The following is a 6,807-nucleotide window of genomic DNA, read 5'->3' as shown; positions in this document are numbered from 1 at the left end:
CCTTAAGTCATTTGGCCTTTGCCCTGTTTTTACTGCAGGACTAGGCCCTTCAAGGTGAAAACAATACAGTCTAGACACTAAGAGAAAAAGGTTCTACACCCAGACTCCAAAGTTTCCCTGTAGGAATCTTGGCACAGGTTTGCCACTCAGATTTCTTTGTGCCAGACTGCAAATGATAATCTCTGCCATTCTATGCAAACTGATTTCACTTTGCACCATTTAGCAAATGATAGTTAATCATACTTACCCTGGATTGGCAGGATGAAAGGAGCTGTAATGTGTAGCTAGAGTTTTCCTACCTGGCCCACAGTCAGGACAAATCTCTGTCACTTGCCAGTCTCACAGCCACTCAGACCCAACCAAATAAACACAGAGACTTATATTGTTTAAACTGTTTGGCTTAATGGCTCAGGCTTCTAGCTAACTGTTCTTATATCTTAAATTAATCCATTTCTATAAATCTGTACCTTGCCACGTGGCTCATGGCTTACCAGTGTCTTCACATGCTGCTTGTTATGGCTGCGGCTGGCAGTGTCTCTCCCACTCAGCCTTCCACTTCCCAGAATTCTCCTCTCTCCTTGTCCCACCTACTTCCTGCCTGGCCACTGGCCAATCAGTGTTTTATTTATTGACCAATCAGAGCAATTTGACATACAGACCATCCCACAGCAGTAATGCCTCTTAACTTACCAGTAATTTCATATATATATATATATATATATATATATATATATATATATATATATATATATATATAAATAAAACCATTCAACTGACTGGCTTATTTTGCTCTCTCCAAACATAAATAACAAAAGGCAAAAGACAGCTTTCTGAGTATTAGCAGTTCTGGCCCCTTGAGTGCCAAGGACCTGTGATCTAGACTAGTAGATCGAGAGGCTTATGACTCCTTGAACACTAGAGGCCACTGGTCCCAAGATCTGCAGAGGCCAGAAATTCACCTTGGTTTCCACATGCAATGACAAATAACCAGTGTCTCATGGTAGTAGTCAATATTGCAAGCATCAGTTGATGAGCAGTGTTCTGGTTCTCAAATCCTTGGCTTTGATAGCTCTTGGCTCTAACTACTGGTTACAGTTACAGCTCCTGTGTGTTAATATTGTGTCCCCTAATTTGTACCCTTATAAACTTATCTGGGGTCAGAGAACAGAACAGCCACTAGACAGACATAGAGGCCAGAAACTGGTGGCACACACACCTTTAGTCTTAGCATTCCAGAGGCAGAGATCCATCCAGATCTTTGTGAGTTCAAAGCCACACTGGAAACAGCCAGGTATGGAGACACATGTCTTTAATCCCAGGAAGTGATGGCAGGAAGCAGAAAAGTATATAAAGTGTAAGGACCAGGAACTAGAGCCTTGTTAAGCTTTTAGCTTTTAGCAGATGTTCAGCTGAGATCCATTCAGATGAGGACACAGAGGCTTCCAGTTTGAGGAAACAAGATCAGCTGAGGCATTGGCGAGGTGAGGTTAGCTGTGACTTGTTCTGTTTTTCTGATCTTTCAGTGTTCACCCCAATACCTGGCTCTGCATTGGTTTTATTAATAAGGCCTTTTAAGATTCATGTTACACTCCTGAGATTTGCACATTAGGCCACTCTACTATGGTGATATTTTATTTGTGCTGAAATGTGATTTTATTTGTATGTTAATAAATAAAGTTTGCCTGGAGATCAGAGGTAATAGCAAGCTAGGAACAGCAGTCTGGCGCTGGTAGCCCATACCCTTAATCCAATCACAATGGCAGGCAGAGTTTCTGTGTGATCAAGGACACAGCCAAGCGTGGTGACCCAAGCCTTTAATCCCAGTACCAACCATAGAGACCTGGAGGTCTGTATAGACAGGCAGTTACGAGGAAGTCATGTGGTTGGGTTTAGAGCTAATGAGAAGGCAGAACAGAAAGGCAATAAAAACACAAGTGAGGCAGGAAGAAACTCTCTCTCTGGGGAAGCTAAGGTGGCAAGGGGGTAAGATAAGGCAGTCATGATTCTCTGATCTCTTTGGCTATTTAACTCTGTATTTGGCTCTGTGTTTCTTATTTACTAAGACTGTTTAGAATTTTGTCTACAGTCTGTTCTTAGGCTGTGGCCAGTTTCTCAAAGGCTTTTAGAGATTAAGGTGTGCAGTGTCTAATCTCTGATTTTTCCAGCCTCTGTTCTCCCTAGACTCAGATTTTCATCTTCTCTCCATATTTCTGTACTCCCAAAGTCCTTTACTGTCTTATTTTGTCATAGTTCCTGCATCAAGTCACTCTTTGCATCTCTTCATTCATCGCCTTGGTGCCCTTGCCATCATTGTGGCTACTGGCTCTGCCCCTAGTTAGCAGTTCAGCACACTCTACCCACAACAAAGAACACAGATGTCTTTTACTGGAATCCAACTCTCTGACATCAGGGAGTGTTATTTTTCATACACCAAGACAGTCATTCTCAACTCTGACTGAAAATTCAAATCACCGCCAGTGCTCAGATGGCTGATTTTCAGCTAGAATCTTTGGGGTTGAACCTGGTTTCCTGAAAGCTTAAGAGCTTCCAAGATGATTCTCATGTGAAGCCAAGACTAAGAATCTCCACTCTGCAAACACAGTCCTACTTCTTAAAAATGCTCAACTTTCTGCTAGCTAACAGCACTGCAGAACACTGTCCAAAAGGAGAGAGGACATATAGTAGGTATAATGGAAGTTTGCTCTAACCGTAGCAGAGCTGGTGGTTGAGCTCTGCCTTTTCCCCTTTGAGGCATTTTATGGATGATTTGCCTGCTGTGCTGCTGTATTATACTATGAAGATATTTGGTTGCTTCTGGGTAATTTAACTTTCTACAAGAATTTTAATTGCCCAACTTTTTCTATCTACTGTAGAAAGATTCTCTTTTTAGCCTGTTCAAGTGGAAACAGAAACATGTCAATTAAGTGGTTGGCCTGATTGCTGAGGGTTTTATAGAAAATCAGCACTGCGCACTGATGAATATTTTAATGATGGGCATATATTAACCGGTGCGGAGCTGTGGTTACCTAAAAAAGTATGCTTAAAATTTACATGTACATCTTCTTCCAGCGCCTAGAAATCTTTATTCAAACATAAATTTTATTTTTTTTTAGAATTTCATGTACGAGTACTGTATTTACATAATTTCTACTCTTCTCCCTCCAACTCCTAATGTGTCCTCCACATTCCCTCTCAAATTCAAGACCTCTTCTTTAACTGTTATTGTTGCACATATATATATATATATATATCATACACACATACATACATGTATATATTCATATATAAATATATCAATTCACATATAAATATAAATATGTATGAATTCATACAAATACAACCTGTTGAGTCCATTTAGTGATATCTATATCTATCTATATTTCTATCTATCTATCTATCTATCTATCTATCTATCTATCTATCTATTCTTAGGGCTGACCAATCAGTATTAAATAACCAATCACGGGCCTCATCCTAGAATAAGACTGATTCTCCCTCTCTTAGCAGCCATTAATTGCCTATACCTCTTAATCTAGGAGTAGGGCCTTGTAAGGTTTTCCCCATATATGTTGGCATGCCAACTGGTGTTGTCATTGTGCTAGTCTTGTTATGCAATCTTATTATTGAGATTTTTATTGGTGTAGCTTCCTCATTATATAAAGAAGACACTATTGCATAGACATCTTAGTCCTCTGGCTCTTACACTCTTTCTGTCCCCTCGCCCATGAATTTCCCTGAACCTTAGGTGCAGGGAGCTTGTGTTGTACAAGTATCTTAAGGAATGAGTAGTCTACAGATTCTTATTAGACTGATTTATGCATCAATTCTGTAGGACACTGGAATTTAAAACACTATAGAATCCTAGAACTTGAATTTTTCTCACCAAATTCCTTTGGTTACTGTAATGGGTGAGCTGTTTAATCATACTCAAACATTTGTTTGTGTGTTACACATTCTTATGCACTTAATACATAAGTGAGGAGAGCTACTGTTTGGGAAGGTTGTGGGATTGAGGAGGCGAATCTTGCTGGGGGAACTGAATCACTTCATATGTGCCTTGAGGTGTGGTAGCCCAACCACACTTCCTGTACTCTCTCTCTTTTCTAATTATGGACATGAATGTGACAGTTACTTTACACTTCCACCACCCTGTTTTCTCCACCACAAAAAACTGTATCACTGCAAATTAGAAGACCAAATTTTTTGGACAACAACAAGAAAAGTAATTGGTACAGTTATTGCTTAGAATAGGTTCTCAATGGGTAAATGCCATTATTTAAATGTGAGGCAGTTAGAAAAGCAGTTTCTGGAGATTTTGTTGGTGCCAAACTTTGAGGACAACCTGGTGTAGATGCATAAATGTGATATTTAGAACCAAGAAGTCTGACTTTGAGCTCTAGATCTATTATATGCTTCTGTGTCTGTGCATTTGTAAAAGACAAACATTGAAGCAGTTTTCCTATCATACTTGGCAGTTACATGGGACTATTTAATTAATTCATTGGGAATTACTCTAATTTACTAATGACCATGATAGTAGTATGTTGCTATAGTTTTGGTGATGCTATGCCTTGAGAATAATGGTAAACCAGCACAGGTGCTAGTCATCAGAAAAAATAAAAGGAAGATGAATTTAATAAATTTCCCTCTGATGTTTTCCTTGTCTATCTTACCTTGCTGTTTATGCAATCCTCCTGTCACTCAGAATCCACCTGTAATTCCCTTGTACAGAAATGGCTCCATGTGACATGTGGACAGCACTTTCAACATAGCATTGAGGCTTTAGAGTAACCCTAAACCCACTCTAATGGAAGCATTTTTAAGTTAAAGGAAACATAATACCTTCTATAACTACAGTTCAGATAGTGCCTGTATGTGATAACTCCACGGCTCAATCCACGCTCTGAATCAAACCAAGCCATTCATCTTATTAACAACAAAATATTCTGCAGCCACTCCCTCTTGGACTTCCTTTCCTTAGCTTCCTCATGCAGTTAAATAAAACAATGAAGTAAATAAAACAGTCAGCTTTACAGATACACGTTAAGAGTTTACAAAGCACACAATAAACTTAGTGCTATGACAGTGGGTCTCAACCTTCCTAATGCTGCGACCCTTTAATATAGTTCCTCATGTTGTAGTGACCCCCAGTTATTTTCTTTGCTATTTCATAACTGTAATTTTGCTACATTGTGAATTGTAATGTAAATATCTGATATGCAAGGTATTTGATATATGACCTCTGTGGAGGTCACAACCCACAGGTTGAAAAATCACTATGCTCTGAGCTATTATATATACCTGGTAGAGCTCAATTCTTTTTTTTTTAATTTTTATTTTGCAATACAATTCAGTTCTACGTATCAGCCACAGATTCCCTTGTTCTCCCCCCTCCCCCCCTCACCTTCCCCCCAGCCCGCCCCCCAATTCCAATCTCCTCCAGGGCAAAGCCTTCCCCACAGACTGAGATCAACCTGGTGGACTCAGTCCAGGTAGGTCCAGTCCCCTCCTCCCAGGCTGAGCCAAGGGACCCTGCATAGGCCCCAGGTTTCAAACAGCCGACTCATGCAATGAGCACAGGACCCGGTGCCACTGCCTGGATGCCTCCCAAACAGATCAGGCCAATCAACTGTCTCACTCACTCAGAGGGCCTGATCCAGTTGGTGACCCCTCAGCCATTGGTTCATATTTCATGTGTTTCCGTTCGTTTGGCTATTTGTCTCTGTGCTTTATCCGACCTTGGTCTCAACAATTCTCGCTCATATAAACCCTCCTCATTCTCGCTAATTGGACTCCCAGAGATCCACCTGGGGCCTAGTCATGGATCTCTGCATCCAGATCCCTCAGTAGTTGGATGAGGTTTCTAGCACGACAATTAGGGTGTTTGGCCATCCCATCACCAGAGTAGGTCAGTTCGGACTGTCTCTCGACCATTGCCAGCAGTCTGTTGTGGGGGTATCTTTGTGGATTTCTGTGGGCCTCTCTAGCACTTTGTTTCTTCCTATTCTTATGTGGTCTTCATTTACCATGGTCTCCTATTCCTTGTTCTCCCTCTCTGTTGTTGATCCAGCTGGGATCTCCCGCTCACCCAAGCTCTCTTTCCCTCGACCCTCGCCCTTCACTACCCCGACTCAAGTCCAGGCTGTTCATGTAGATCTGATTCCATTTCTCTGTCATTGGGCGATCCCTGTGTCTTTCTTGGGGTCCTGTTTTCCAGGTAGCCTCCCTGGTGATGTGAGTAGCAGTCCAGTCATCCTTGTTCCACATCTAGTATCCTGCTATGAGTGAGTACATACCATGTTTGTCTTTCTGAGTCTGGAATACCTCACTCAGGATGATTTTTTCTAGATCCATCCATTTGTCTGCAAACCTTATGATGTCATTGTTTTTCTCTGCTGAGTAGTATTCCATTGTGTATATATACCACATTTTGTTTATCCATTCTTCAATTGAATGGCATCTAGGTTGTTTCCATGTTCTGGCTATTACAAACAATGCTGATATGAACATGAGCTCAATTCTTTATTTTTAATATGAATTTCTCTGATGTCTGACATTGATGACAGTCAGAAGCAATGTGATTAGAGACAATGGTCCTTATTTTTCTTTGACAGAATAATGGCTTACAACAATAAATGAAAAAAAAATAAGACAACAAGAGCTTAATATGTATTAACCAGGTAACTTGTCTTATTTGGTTGAAGAAAAGACCCTTTTTTTGAGAGAGAGAATTATGATTACTTTATTATCAATCCTCACAAACAACCAAGGGAATCTATGAACTAGAGAAGACAAGTTGTCCCACCT

Source organism: Peromyscus eremicus, chromosome 5, assembly GCF_949786415.1.
Source record: "Peromyscus eremicus chromosome 5, PerEre_H2_v1, whole genome shotgun sequence".
NCBI lineage: Eukaryota > Metazoa > Chordata > Mammalia > Rodentia > Cricetidae > Peromyscus > Peromyscus eremicus.
This window is presented reverse-complemented; position numbering follows the sequence as displayed.